Source organism: Meleagris gallopavo, chromosome 6, assembly GCF_905368555.1.
Source record: "Meleagris gallopavo chromosome 6, MGAL_WU_HG_1.1, whole genome shotgun sequence".
Taxonomy (NCBI): domain Eukaryota; kingdom Metazoa; phylum Chordata; class Aves; order Galliformes; family Phasianidae; genus Meleagris; species Meleagris gallopavo.
Genome location: NC_139409.1, coordinates 40,533,428 through 40,548,890, shown reverse-complemented (window position 1 = coordinate 40,548,890; position 15,463 = coordinate 40,533,428). Strand labels below are relative to the sequence as shown.

Below are 15,463 nucleotides of genomic sequence, written 5' to 3'. Positions count from 1 at the left end.
AAAAAAAAAAACAAAAAAAAAAAAACAAGGCTGAGGATGAGCTCTATGAAGCTTTGTTAGAGAAAAGGTTACTTTCTCTGGGACTTTGGCTTATTCTGTTTTTTGCAGACCAGTCCAACAGCAAGAGGAAAGGCAGCATCACAGTCATTGGCCACTGTGACAGGTCATGGCCACTCAGTCCCTCACCTTAAATGTAATTAATAACAGATAATAACACAACAAGGAAAGTATCAAAAATCGATTTTGATACTTTCTATTCCAATATGAAGCGTGAACTGGTGAACATAATGCTCTGTTACTGGGGGGTGGAGGAGGACCAGAGAAGGATAATTAAGGGTAATTAAGCTGTGAGGAATCTGGAGCACAAGTTTTATGGGGAGCAGCTGAGGGATCTGGGATTGTTCAGTCTGAAGAAGAGGAGGCTCAGGGGAGACCTGATCGCTCTCTACAGCTGCCTGAAAGGAGGCTGTGGTGAGGTGGGGATCAGCCTCTGCTCCCAGGTAACAGCGATAGGAAGGGAGGGAATGGCTTCAAATTGCATCAGGAGGGTTCAGGTTGGGTATTAGAAAACATTTATTCTCAGAAAGAGTGATGAAGCACTGCAATGTACTGCTCACGGAGGTGGTGCAGTCACTGTCCCTGGAGGTGCTTAAGGAAAGGGCAGATGTAGTACTTAGGGATGTGGCTCAGTAGGCAGTATTGGTGGTAGGTGGACAGTTGGAATAGGTGATGTGAAGAGATCTTTTCCAGTCTTAATGATTCTATGATCCCATGATATGCTACTGTACCAGCTGCCCTGTGGGAGACTTATCAAGTCTGCCATTTCTTTGGCAGGACCACAGGCTGGTAGCTGCCAACATTTTCCAGAAGAAGCAATGGCATAGGAGAGAAGAGGGCTGCGCTCTTTAAACAAGGAACTGATGTTTTATTGACATAATCAAACCTTCACTGACTGAGAATGTCTGACTTGCACCAGCACAGCTGATCCTTGCACAAAGGTAAGTAATACATTACAAATGTTTCCAGCACTTCCCAGTGCCTTCCCATTCCAGCCCAAGAGTCTCCTCTGTGCTGCTATGTGGCCTCCCTGTTTCTTTTCCTTAAGAAAACAGGAAGCCATTGTTTTCTTTCTAAGCAGAAATGCTACTGGCTTATATCAGCATTGATTATATTTTCAACTGTGAACTTCAATTGAGATATTGATTCACCTACAGTATTTATGGGCTCCGATCTTCATTATGCATCAAGGTTCACTGCTAGTCAGCCTGTAGATAATAGTGGTCATGACTCATGAGGAACTATAGGAAGATAAATTTCTCATTGCTATATACCTGATTAGTCTGTTTCTAATTGCAGTTTTTAAAGAGTGCAATTTAAACTCCCTTTGATGCAAGTTTGTAGAGAGGGAAAAAAAGCAATAGCTCAAACACATGCTACAACATCCCAAGCAATGTTCTCTTAGCATTTTAATGCAGAGACACTTTTCTTATATGCCAGAGTGGAGGAAGACAGCAAGGCACATTTAGGACATACGCAAACACTTCTCTACTGCCAAGGGAGTTCTTTTGAAAAGAGATACTGCAGCTTAAATGCTTGATCTTACAATCTGATTCATGCAGCTTGGAAATGAATGGAGAACCCTTCATGGAATTCAATAAGGTTAAAAAGAATCCCCATAGCCTGTGGGATCCCTACAGCTTGCAGGATCCCTGTCCTAACTAAGAACAGAAAATACCTGAGAGACTGAATAATGCTTGGAAGCAAGTGCTAGCTGTAAGTCACGCGGATCCTAGAGGTAGTCTCTGGGGACCTTAGCAACAAATTCATTTTGGAGCAGCTTTAATGACTCAAAGGAAATAGAAATGAAGCCCACCTCCTTTGGCAAGTAGTCTGAAAAACTGGCTTGTTTGCAACTCCCTAAAAGCAAACAGCAAATTAAAAAGGTGCTATTTTGACTTCAGCCATGATAAAGGAAGGCAGAAAGCACACTGAATGATCATCTAATTATCAAGGCATGATCATCCCCCTATACCACTCCCAAAAGACGCTCCTCTTCTTAATACTCTTTCAGCTTTTCAGCCAGCCTGTAGCACTAATGGCATGAAGGATTACCATAAATTCTGTCCTAACTCTCAACCTTAATTTCCTTGGCAGCAATTTAAATCTGGTCTTGTCCCACATGCTACAGATATCCAGCACAGACAAACAATGGCTGTCACATCATCTCTCAAACTTATCTCCACAACAGGGGATGACTGATGCTCCTGTCGGCTCTGCAGCTATCACCTATGGCTGTTCCATGGCCAGCCTTGAATGGAAACCTACTGAGGACAGCAGTGCATCACTTGGTGTGCTTTCAGACTCAACTAATGCAATGAAATCAATTCTCAGGAAAAGAACCATCTTACCCTTCTTATGTGTTTGATGGGAACAGTTCTTATATTATTTTAGTGGTTTAGTGAGATTTCCAAAGCTTCATTTTTCTTATTCACTGAACATATAGCTGAATGACATTCTGATATCACCCAACTCTCCACATGACATCTCCACTACACACCTCAGCTACTGAGAGTGTGCTGCTTTCAATGGCTTCTGCAGCATTACCAAAGAAAGGACCAAGTTCAAACAGCTTTGTGGAGACAACAAGAGTTGCAAGAACTTGGCAGAGGAGAACACCACACAGCCCTTTTATTACTGCAGTCTGGCAGGGAGTGTGTGTTGGAGGGTGTTTCAGAGCCATTAGAAACCAACAGTCATAACACATCACTGACAGCACCTGCATTTCATGGGCATCTCGGGGGTGGAGAGCTCCAGCAACCATTACAAATCCATTGAGCCATACAGCCTATTCTAATGTTTCACCCTGACTGATTTGTTCTCTCCCCTTCATCCCCAGAGAAAGGGCATAAGAGGCACTTCAGAGATGCAGCCCGATGGATGCGGCTGATGTTCAGAGGTTAGCAATTTTCATTTCAGACTCTACTAAGGCAATACCTGCTAAATGGCTACAAGTGAACTACTCAGCTTTTTAATAAGAAACACCTGCTAGCCCTCCTCCATCTCTTTCCTGGCTGCAGCTCTTCCACTTCCTTGCATCTTAGCTAAAACAAGTGTATGTGCTTTATCTGACCAAGTGTCAGGAATGAATATTACAAGCTAGCAGTGCTGAAGGAATTCATCTTTATTCTTGCTTCTAGCTGCTGATTTGTAAATCCTGGTTCATGCTGCTTAGCTGAGAGCTGCTTTTGATGGAAATGAACAAGGGAAAATGGACAGCAATGGGCTGTCATAGGCAGAACTGAAAAGAATTTCACAGGTACTCAGGGAACAGTCTTGAATCTGCCTGTTTTCTCACATTTTATCATCCACTAGTTTTTATTTGATACTTGCAGTGTACACCATGGAGAATAAAACCTCTGGTCCCTCAGGGAGCAACAGAACAGCAGCAGCAGCACACCATGCCACCTGTTTGCTCCTGCACACCTAGGAGGGGCTGCATCAGGGAGGCAAAGGCAAGCAATTACTCTCCACATCCCCTGAGGCTGAAATTCATCAGGTAAGTGCTACCAACTGCAGTTGTTCAGGCATGGGGAACCTACCCAGTAGGCAGCACGCAACTCTAAAACAGCAGAAAGCATTTAGTCTTCCTCGTAAATGTAGCTGCTTCACTATAAAAGCTACTTTTGTTACTAAACCTCCCTCAAAAAAAAGGGTCTAGGGCTGTAACTTGCCTCCCACAGTGTCACTGGCGAACATTTTGAAAACTGAAACACAGGCACTTGGCCAGACACGCTATTGCCTTCCCTAAACTCAAAGCCCTCCGTGCTCCGTTTCTTTCTGCGTATGTGCCAGCACCTGGTCTGGTCACACCTCCAGCTGCCCACATACTAACCCTGTGCTGTAAGAGCTCACCCCATTCTCCGTCTCTCAGCGTCATCCTCTTTGCCAAGTTACTCCTCCTGTAGCACTGAGCACTGGTGAGCAAGTAAAGATTCTAGAGCATGCATCTGGTGGGTTCACTAAGTGTGACACTTGCATGTCAGTGGTATTCTCAGGAGTGTTCAGAAGTGCTCATCTCCCTGAAGGTAGGAAGGCCCTACAAAGGATCTGGACAGGCTGGATCAATGGGCTGAGGCCAACTGTATGAGCTTTAACAAGACCAAGTGTTGGGTCTGTATGTTGGTCAAAGCAACCCCACAGCAACATTATAGGCATGGGGAGAGTGGCTGGAAAGCTGCACGGATGAAAAGGATCTGGGTGTGCTAAAGGACAGCCAGCTGCACATGAGCCAGCAGTGTGGTCAGGCAGCAAAGAAGGCCAACAGCATCCTGGCTTGTATCAGAAATGCGGCCAGTAGGAGCTGGGAGGTGATCATTCCTCTGTACAGGGCCATGGTGAGGCTGCACCTTGAATGCTGTGTTCAGCATTCTGAATGTTGAGCCCCTCACTGCAAGAAGGACATTGAGGCCCTGAAGTGTATCCAGAGCAGGGCAATGAAGCTATGAGGCACGGGCAGCCCAGGGAGGTGGTGCAGTCACTGTCCCTGGAGGTGTTCAAGAATCGTGTGGATGTGGCACTGAGGAACATGGTCAGTGGCATGGTGGGGGTGGGATGGTAATTGAACTAAGTGATCTTAGAGCTCTTCTCCAATCTTAATGAATCTGTGATTCTGTGATTCTGCCTTTTAACTGCTGGTCATCTGATGTGCTAACCATCTCCAGGAGGTGCGAAAACAAGAAGCATGGATGCAGAAGCTGTTCCTCTCTTATTAACACGTAGAGGAGAGCAGAGTGGGAGGAATTGGAGAGAGGAGTTTCTACTAATATGCAGTTGGCATAAAGGACTGTTTGGATTCACTTAAGAGATGAGTTGTGCTGTTATTTTTTAATTATGCTAGGGCAGGATGAATCACTACTTTAAAGATATTAAAATGATGGACAATGTTTTAAACCTCTTGCTCATTTCCATAATTACTATTTAGGTGAGCAGTTGGGAGAAAAACTACAAAATCCAACACAACAAAAATCCCAAATGCCACAAATATTCACCACTAAGACCCCAAAGCAACAAACAACAGCCTGATTACAGAGGACAAGGATCAACAGCAGGTCTGTGGAGGGACCTCCAAGTCCTGCGGGACATGACCAAACGACAGGTTCTGCCTGTGTCTTACTAAAGCCTTATGAAGCTCTTCTTACTAACTATCCAAGCACTTGCCAAGACAGTGCTTAATTTTCCAAAGCTACTGGCGTCCAAGAAAAAATCTGGGAGCGGATTTGGGTGCTCCTGCCATGGGTTAGGGAAGAAGTCTGGACAGAGACGTGTGGGCAGTGAATGGGCACTGGACCCTGTCCCCTATGGCAACCCAGTGGATGCGGTGGGGGCAGACATCCCCTCACTGAGGGCAGTCTCTCCATTACCGCTCCCTTCCCTCAGATCCAGCTTTTGCTAGGCTAGCTTTCCAAGACCAGCACAAGAAAAGTAAGGAGTGCCAACATGACATTTCACACTCCCCCTGCAAAATGTCTTCCGCTCTTTCTCCCATCCGTGATGCAAGAGGCTTAGCAAAGGATGCAGTATATGTAATATAATACATGCAGTTTTAAATACCTACTTCATTCATACTGAAAGCAGAAGTTGCTAGAAGGCAACTCTCCCGATTGGAAGGAGGGGGAGTTGGGATTTGACAGCCAAGAATGAACTGGCTTTTATCCTCAGCTCTGTCATAGATTTCCTGCGGAACCATCAGCAAGTCAATCCCCACAGCCCAAGAGGCTGTTATCATCTTATTCACTGTATTTGTTTAATGAGATACATATATCTTTCACAGTACATATCACATTAAAGAAAGGATGGTACACTGAATGATTGATATCCTGAAACATTTTCTTTGTAAAAAGCAGCCAAGTGTAGAAAGGCTGACTTTTTAAACAGGAAAAGAGCAGATTCCTGAAGGGAACAAATGTGGTAGTTAAAGCTACAAATAGCATTAATGAAGTCTGATACGAAAAGGGAATATGAAAAATAAGAATACTTTAACTCAATGCTCTCAAATTAAATTTAAAAAACAGAACTTTATCTGGAAAAAAATAAAACCAAACCAAAACCAAACAACTGTTTTACAAAAACATTAGTTGTCTACAGACGGTAGTAACCAAAATTAGGTTTAACTTTAGCTTTTATGGTTTAGCAATTTAAGTCAGGAAGATAAAGTAGAACTGTAAGCCTTCCTATGACAAGCCCACAACCAAGGAGGCTCTGTACCATGGTCCTACTGCACACATACGTTCAGTATGAACAGGAGAATATTGGTGGCTAATGCACACCTACCACTTGTGCTTATATGGATGAAAAAGAGTTCAATTTAATTTAATTCCAAGTCGGTGGTGGCTGGAATAGGAAGAGATTCAAACTGACTTTCAGGGTGACTAGGAGCCATCAATTTTAATATTTGTTGAAACTGCTGTCTTGATCTAGAAAAGAGCATGCAAAGAATAATTCCAATAGTAAGCAGTCAATACATATAAGAAAACCACAGAACTGGGCTTGAAGTATGTAATGATAAAGAATATCTCTTGGGCTTCTAAGAGCCGCTTTTCCCAGATCTCCATTCCAGCCAGAAAGACATGACTACTAAATCCTGTCACCAAATTAAAACTCTGATCTCTAGAAACATCCTCTACATAAGATGTATTTTTGATGAAGATAAAACAAGGTTGAGTAGGAGATATAGGAAAAAAAAAAAAATCAGCAAAAAAGAAAAAAACAAAGAAAAAAGGAAGTATTTCTCTTAGCCCCCAAGCCTTTAGGTTTGTCCAGCAGTCCCACAATTGAAGATGAAAACTGAAGGTTCTCAAAATAACCATGGTTAGACTGAGGGGGAAGCTTAACAATTGATCTTTGCACATTTGACTATCCTACCAAAACCTATCAGGTTATGATGGTACTAAAAGCACTGGCATAGGAGTTAAAAATAAAAAAAAATTCCTTTTGCGTGGTCCTTTGCTTTTTGTCTGTAAGCAATATACCTTTGTGGAAAACAAAAATGTGTCAGAGACCAACAGTTTTATCTTAATCCAGTGGGTCTTTAGGTCTGTCTAAAGCAAAGACTGAGTGGGGGTGGCTGAGGGTTAAATTTCCCAATGCTACACTTTGAATTTAAAAGAATATGATGTGAAATCCTGGAAGTACCAAACAAGATGAGCTTTAGTCACTCCAACTATGCCTTTGGGCTTTAGATGCAACTTGCTATTTCTCTGCATGTTCCCTACCTTTCCTTTCCACCCTCTCTGACGGGAAAAGTACCTGTGTTATTTGGAGACTGGCACTGGTACTTAGCAGCATTTACAGCCTGAGCTCTCCCTGCTTCCCTTCAGTGTGGTTCTGAGAGCGCTCTTGTGTGCTACAAATTCTAAGTAGGGGACGAAGATGCTGGGAGCACAGCATGGCCAATAAGAGCAGTGAAAATTCCTCCTGGGTTACCACAAGCCCTACAGTACCATGTCTGTAGGGGAGGGTAATATATCTATCTATATCTATATACACACAATATATTATATACAGTAACCATCCAGTAGGAAACGAATTTATGAAAACCCACAGAATTTTTTCCAGATCAGAGATGTTTTCCCCATGAGACTTTTTGTTTAAAAACAATAAAGCAAACCTCCAGCCAGACAAAGAATGACTACAAAGACATGGGATTATAAAGAAACTGCTGATCTCCTTCCCCTTCCCTCCCAAGCGTGCACAGCCACAGAAGAAAGGTTTGGTCTGTGAGAAGGGACAGGAAGAGTCAGAAACCCACACTGAAGCCCCTAGAAGTACCCCGCAGCCAGGAGAGCCCACAGAACTGAATTCAGAGCCGTATGTGATCAGCACAGCAAACAGAGCACAGTTACAACAGCACCCAGCAAAGAAACACATTCATTCAGAGCATCTGCAACCTTTTTCATCCTGGAAGTACTATCACTAGTAGATCAGTGTTTCAGCACATGCACGCATACCTGGTGTTGCTAAATAAATGAAATGCTATCCAGTGCCTCTCTTTTCACAGGAGAAAGAAAAAACAAAAAGACACCTTAAAGCTATGTTTTGCAGGGGAACGAACACTCTCCAGTCCTCTTCTTTCCCCACGACCAGAAAGAAAGAAGGAAAAAAATTGCATTTCCCAGCTCTCGGCACAGTAACTGTGCACCATCTGCAGACCGAGCTACCTTTCTCCCCCAGGTCTGAGCATGCTCTGTCTGCCGGCAGTGTCCTATCGCTCCAGCTGGCTCACCTCAATTTGTTAGCCTCCCAGAGGTCAGCCTTGCATGCAGGATGATTTGCTGCAGTATTCCTGCAAATGCCCAAAGGGCGGCCGCGCTGAAACAAACTGCCGTGCCGCTTTGGCAGAGCTGAGCGTGGCATGGGAGACAGACGGCAAAGCGGTCCGGGGACGCTAATTTTAGAAATCCTGCTTTTGGGTGTTATTAATTCCACTGCTACTCCAAACACTTTGCAACAAAGAACATAACAATAGCAGAGAAAGGGAAAAAAACTGCCCCTCGCTGGAGGATGTCAAAGCCATTCTGCATGCTTTCTAGCAATTCCCTTGGCACTAAGGAAGCGATTTCCTAGCTGTGATGGTCAGCAAATGGCTTACTATTGAACAACGCTGTGAGTGCCCTCCTTCACACATCTAGGGAGCCCTGTTTTTGAAATGAAGTTATCATTTACAGTGGAAACAGTGATTCCTGAACACAAAGGCATAAAAACGAGCCAGGGGTTTTTAGGCAGCATCTTGCTGCATCTAAGCTGAAGGTCATGAAGACAAAAGTGTCCTACACCAACCTCATCAGCAGAGCTGGAACCTGTGGGCACTAAGCAGTTCTGATTTGAAACATTTCAATTCCTAATCTTGCAACTGGATCCCCATGCAGGACCACAGAAGCATCCCAGTTCTGCCCACCAAAAGGCTCACAGCAGGAAATCATATCCCTGAACACAAGTATATCAGGAGCCACACAGGGACATATTTGCAGACACATCACAATGAAACATATGAGGCTTGCTTCATGACATCTTGCTGATTATCTGGGAGGCTCTTTTCCCCTAAGTGAGACTTAAGAGGTGAAGTAAGAACGATGAAAAGAGGAAAAGTTCTTTAGCACCCATATGCACGCACATATACAGACAGCCTCAGATGAAGAGCAACCCTTTTACTTAAGGCAAAACAGAAGAGCATTCCTGGGTTTTTGTTTGTGGCAGAAATTATTCTTGCTGCTAAAACAAAGTTTAAATGGTTCTGCATTTAAAGAAAGAAAAAGAAAAAGAAAAAAAAGCCATTAGATAAGACAAGGATTCCAGCCACAAAAGCTTAGCAACTACAAGGGTCAGCACACAACCGAACTCTCACATTAAATACCCACCATGGATAATCTTGCATGTCCAGCTTCTTATCCTCCCCAAAGCATGTTGGAAGCCATCTGAGAGAGAGGATAAATGGATTTACAGCATCTGTTGCCAGTGCACTACACTGCATCAGCTGGCTGCTGTTGACCAAGTCTCCAATCCCTCTGTCCATGAACATTTCCCTGCTTAATGTGAAACCTTAACCCTGAAAAACCTTCTGTTTCCATGCAACAAGGCAAGAAGGCCCTGCCAAATTTGTAAGTGACAGGTGGAAGCACTTACAGGGTGGTGAGGAGCAACACTTTTTGCATCATGTTTGCAATAAAGCATGATACAGAATCACAGAGTCAATAAGGTAGATCACCTAGTGATCATCTTAAGATCACCTAGTTCAGCCATCAACCCACCCCCACCATGCCCACTGACCACATCCCTCAGTGCCACATCCACACGGTTCTTCAACACCTCCAGGGACGGTGACTGCACCACCTCCCTGGGCAGCCTGTGCCACTGCCTCACTGCTCTTTCTGAGAATGCTTCTTAATTTCCAACCTGAACATCCCCTGGTGCAATTTGAGGACATTCCCTCTCATCCTTTGAAGTACTGCAATATACCTAAAACCCTGGGGGCAAGGATCCATCAGCATCTTGGGTTACTACATGTTAGGGAGTCTCTAGGCCTTGAACAGCCCCTGAACCATCACTGCTGAGGAAGGTGGGTGTCATCCAGCATTGCACATGCTCAGAAATACTGTAACACCTCAGCATTTATAACCTTGGGTTGCTGAATGCCATTTAAAAGCCAAATGCACAAGAAAAGATAAGCTTAAAGAAACAAAGGATAAGCCCAAATAATATTCTGCAAAATCGACAAAAGATTCTTCAGGAAGCTAGACCTCCAAAGATGAGCCTGCCAACGTGATGAATAAACAGAACTGTGCTATCTACTAAACTAGGGCATCACAGAAATAAAACAGACATTTTCGCATCTACTCTAGTGTGCCACTTTTAAATCTCTGCATTTTTTTGTACAGAGTAAGTAAAATGGTTCTGCTCAACTTGGAAAAATTATCAGCCAGTAGGATTAAGAGGACAAGGCATCATCTACTTCAGTACCCCATTTTCCAGCCTGTGCCACCTCAAGGAGGGCTCTGAAGGACAGCACGAGCCTATGCTTACCCTCTACCTGAAAAGACCCAAAAGGGACACAGCTTGCTTGGGGGAAATACATAAAAACAAGAGCAAACAGAAGAGATCCCCAGCGCTGCCAGCCTGTCCTCTCAGAACTAAGGATATCCAGGGATACCTTTCTCTTTTTAATCCATCTTATTGCCCTCTGGCCTCTGTGAAAACAAAGCTTCAGTCTGCTGTGGAACAAGCCAAACATTTTTTCATGTGAGCTTTCAAAAATGAGGAATTCTGTGAGATTTGTAGTCGTCTTCACCTAAGAAACACTTTGATTTTGTGTTCTCTGAACTCCAGAAAGCCCTACTGCATAACCTAGCGTCACTGATTCTTACAGGAACCTTTTCACTAAGTCCACTTCTGGTTAGAGACTTCACTGGTGGGACCCCTGATAACTCAGAGATACCATAATGGGCTCTTTTTTTGAGTTAAGATTTGATTTTAACAGAGAAGAAAACACAATACTTACAGACTGGTCTTTCATTTATGAGTACTCTCGCTATGATGTATTTGCATAGATTTCAGAAGTACAATTTCTTGCATCACATTTAGTCAGACAGCTAAATCCCAGTCCTGGAAAGGGCTCCGAAGTTAATCTGTCACACCACTGGGTAACTGAACTGAACATTATTTCATTAGAGGGGGAAAAAACAGCAAATAAATCTAACAACTCCAAAATTACAACTAATTGTCATTTACAACTGCTCTATAACATAGTGAGTGTGGCAGCCCCAAGTTCTTCCCAAATAATCAGCACTATCAGCCTACTGCAAGTCAGTTCTGAGCCAACACAGCCCTTTCAAACCCTATTAAGAGTTTGATAAATATTTAATGTGCCTCATAAAGTTGCAACCTCCAAAAACAGCATCACAAAAGAAAAACAGTTAATATTTTTGGACTCCTACAAAGCTATACAGCACAACCCAAACTTATCAAGCTAGCAAAGAAGTCTGAATAGACTCCTCTTGGTTTAGGGCTGACAAACAACGGGTAAGTTGTTATTTACTGAATCTCTGCCTTGCACGTATATGTTGCAGGGGTGCCTGCGTCACTCCAAGTTACGACATTTATTATTTATAGGCCTAGAAGTACACTCTACAAGAAATTGTTCTTCCTGCAGTGCTTTTCAGCCAAAAGTACATTTCAGTTTGAGAGCACAAAAAAATTCATGCCTGAAAAGAACTGACAAAAAAATGTCCTTGTGTTAATAAATATGCAAGGAGACAAAGACAGCACTGGGTTTCTGGACACCAAGAAAAATCAGGACTCCACACACAGAGGATGACGTTTCGATTCCTCACAGGGTAGCATTCAAGTTGATGTCAAAAGGTCCAGGACTTCAGCCAATCACTGAAAACTCCCCAACAATGATATATTTTGACAGCAAGAGAGAGATTTTCTGAAAGGGAACTCAACAGCCAAACCCCACTTTGCTCAACTGCTTCAAATAAGATATACTCCCAAGCTTATAAAAGGAGGCTGAGACAATGATAATTCATGCTTGTAAGAGTAGCTTACAAGCCCTCTCTCAGACTATAATTTAGGCCTTTATCACCACAACATCACCCAAGAACCATATCTTCCATTTTACAGATGGGAAGATTGAAATTTACAAAGGGATCTGGGTAAGACACACAAATGAGGTGCATCTGTCTGGGAAATACCCACCAACCATCAAACCCTCAGGTATACCCCAATGTTGTGTGCATCTCCACAGACAGAAACCATGGCATGGGTGTCCAACCTCTTGGCTTGCCTGGGCCACACTGAGTGAAGAAGAATTGTCTTGGGCCGAATATAAAATATATAATAAAGTTAATGCATATAAACAACAAAACTTTTTTTAAAAAATACATTATTTATTAAAACATTAAAAAAAAGCGAGCAACAAAATTATAAAATGAGATATTTGACCTTGACCAAAAAAAGCATGTCTTCACAGCAACCCACATGTAGGTGGAATGAAATAGTGTTATCAGCAATCACTGCATTACTCCAAGTGGCACAACACATGTAATGTGCAATGCGCACAGGTTTGGATTCAATCGTGCTGGTGCAAGAGGCAGTCAGCTCTGCAAGAGGCCCCCTAACACAGCATTCCTTTCTGATAAATTAAAAAAAAAGAAATAAAAAAGGACGACTATTCCACAGACAAGGTCTCATTCTTACCCAAACCAGAGCTGGTACAGCTGCTGCTCCCTCATTCTTACCCAAACCAGAGCTGATATAGCTGCTGCTCCATGGAGGGAAGTCAATATGGTGCTTGGGGACAGGATTTAGTAGGGTCTCCAAAATCAAAGGTGACAGTTTAAACATGCTAAAGATCAGAGGGACAGGGAGGATGATGACATCAGACCCACTGCAGCCACAGGGTAGCCTGAAGCTGGAAGTCCTGCCAGCCTGGACCATGACTCCTGACTTCTGAAGGGTGGAGGGGAAGAGAGACCATACCTCCTGACTGTTGAAACAAACAGGGTAGTCACAACCAGCAACTCTCATGGACGTCTCAGGACATGAAGATGATACTGCCGCAACAAAAAGCAGCTCTTGAAAGGAAAAGCATCCTTGAATTTGAACATCTTAGGAAAAGGGGTTGAGCATATAAAAGAAGAGAAATAACTTGCCTTTTAGGCTAAAAAACAGAATTCTCATGCACTTTGATGGATCTACAGGGGAGAAGAGCTAACAAACATGTGGAACTACGTGAAGGACAGGGTAGAGCTCTTCAAGCACTTCACTGTCTTTTCTGGATTATGCACTCATTTGTGAATGGCCTGCAGTTGCTGCAGCACTCATGAGAACACCTCTGCTCACAAGCAGGATTACAGCAGCACTGCCCCCTGCAGCTGCCTGTGCCCTGAGCTTCTACTTTCTGCTCTGTACAGAGACTTTGTCCACTCCTAACAACCATGGAGAACCAAAAGCCACAAGACAAAGTTATCGTACTTCACGGAGAGAGCTCCATGGGGAGGCTGTAACAGCGCCTACAAACCTGATCAAAATAGCAGTTTCGATCCAAGCTGGAGAGTGTGCTTCAATTAGGCAGTCTCTGACAAATGCCTGGAGGTGCATAGCACAGCAGCATGACAGGAAGGCAGTTCAGAGCCAAGGCAAAGGAGAAGCTAAATCAAATCAGGGGAAATAAAAAGATTTACTGCCATTTTGAGTCCCCAGATTGCAAATAGATTGCTTTATCTCCAATGCTCCCTTCAAACACACCTGTACAGCATAGACTCCCATCTTAAAGGAATGCAGCCATCATGTACCCCAACTCCATTCATATGATTGCAATGTAAAATTAACAGCACCAGGAGCACAATATTACTGAATATCATAGCACCACAGAACCGTTTGAGTTGGAAGGGACCCTTGGAAGTTATCTAGTCCAACTCCCCTGCAATGAACAGGGACATCTACAGCTCCATCAGGTGCTCAGAGCTCTGTCCAGTCTGACCTTGAATGTCTCCAGGAACGGAGCACCCATCACCTCTCTGGACAACCTGTGCCAGTGCCTCACCACCCTTACTGTGAAAAAACTACTTCCTTATATCCAATCTAAATCTCTCTTTTAGTTTGAAACTATTTCCTCTTGTCCTGTCACAACAGACTGTGTTAAAGATCCTGTCTCCTTCCTTACAGCCCTCTTTTAGATACTGAAGGCTGCTCTCAGGTCTCCCCGCAGCCTTCTCTTCTCCAGGCTGAACAGCCTCAGCTCTCCCAGCCTGTCCTTGTAGGAGAGGTGATCCATCTCATAGGTAACCCTCTCTAGTGTAACCATTTGGGTTGATGCTAAGGGAGTGCAAAACATGCATGTTCTGGGTTGGCAGCTCATCCCAGAGCTGCTAATACTCAAAGATCACTACAGAGCCTGAGATCTCATGAATCATCTGAAACAACTCAGAGCAGAAAGAGTGCATTACCTGACAGCATAGGCCACAGGACTGAAGAATATCTTCTGACCAGTTTAAACATTCCCCTAGAATTATTTATTAGTACTTAAATATCCCAGACTGTTTTTCCCTGTGGAAAAGAACAATTCTTATCTCGTCTCTCATCTGATTACAGTACCATCAGAGGGCCCGGAAGGGCAGTAGCAGCTCATGGCTGTGGGCCAGGCATTTACGGATTCAAATGTTGCTCTGAGGGCTACTGCTGCTCCTGACAAGGGGGAGAGAAGAAAGCCATATGAATCATCTTTCTCAGCTTCAATATGAACCGCTGCACACAATAGGGGAAGAGTGATGAATATACTGAGTTACTTGTAGAAAACCACACCAAGTCCTCCAGGTGTCATATGCAACAATTTACAGTTCAATAGCTAGGAAGAACTTCTTCATGCCCTTGGCAGACGGAAAATTCACAGAAGGACAACTGAATCTAGGCTTATTTATCAGGGGCACAGTAGCAAGAGGACAACATTCAAGCCTGATTTGAGAAGTCTTTAAGACTTACCATTCCATTTATTTCAATAGTAACAAAAATAAGGGGTTAATTTTTGCCCTGTAAATCCTACCAGCAAAAAAAATCTGCATTCCTTCTCACCTCACCTCTGTGGAGGTTACAGCAGCCACATAAATAGCTGAAGTGATGCTTAATGGACACATGAGGGCAAAACCTTCTGAAGAGAGGCAGATGTTCCTCTGGGAGGGAAACATCTGTAGTACAAAGGTACAAGCATGGTTGCCACTCACTGGTGCCCCTCAGTGATGGGAGATCCCTTCTTCAGCCTTGCTGCAGCAGCTCACTTCTGTTCACTTCTTTTCCCCCAGCAAAGTCTACTGTGCCTGTTGAGTCAAACGCTGAGTCAAGCATTTGGGAAGGAGAAGCTCTTAAAATAATAATTGAAAGATAACCCGACTGTCATTCAGAGAAAAGCAAAGTA

The 15,463-nt window shown here is 43.5% G+C and overlaps 1 protein-coding gene across 1 annotated transcript in view; it reads right to left on the bottom strand.

Annotated features, from left to right (window-relative positions):
- The window catches only part of POMGNT2 (protein O-linked mannose N-acetylglucosaminyltransferase 2 (beta 1,4-)), a 31,982-nt gene that overhangs the window by 2,544 nt on the left and 13,975 nt on the right, over positions 1–15,463 (bottom strand). The window contains 1 exon segment of the mRNA XM_085226427.1: positions 9,414–9,470. The gene's annotated coding sequence lies outside the window, so the exon portion shown is untranslated.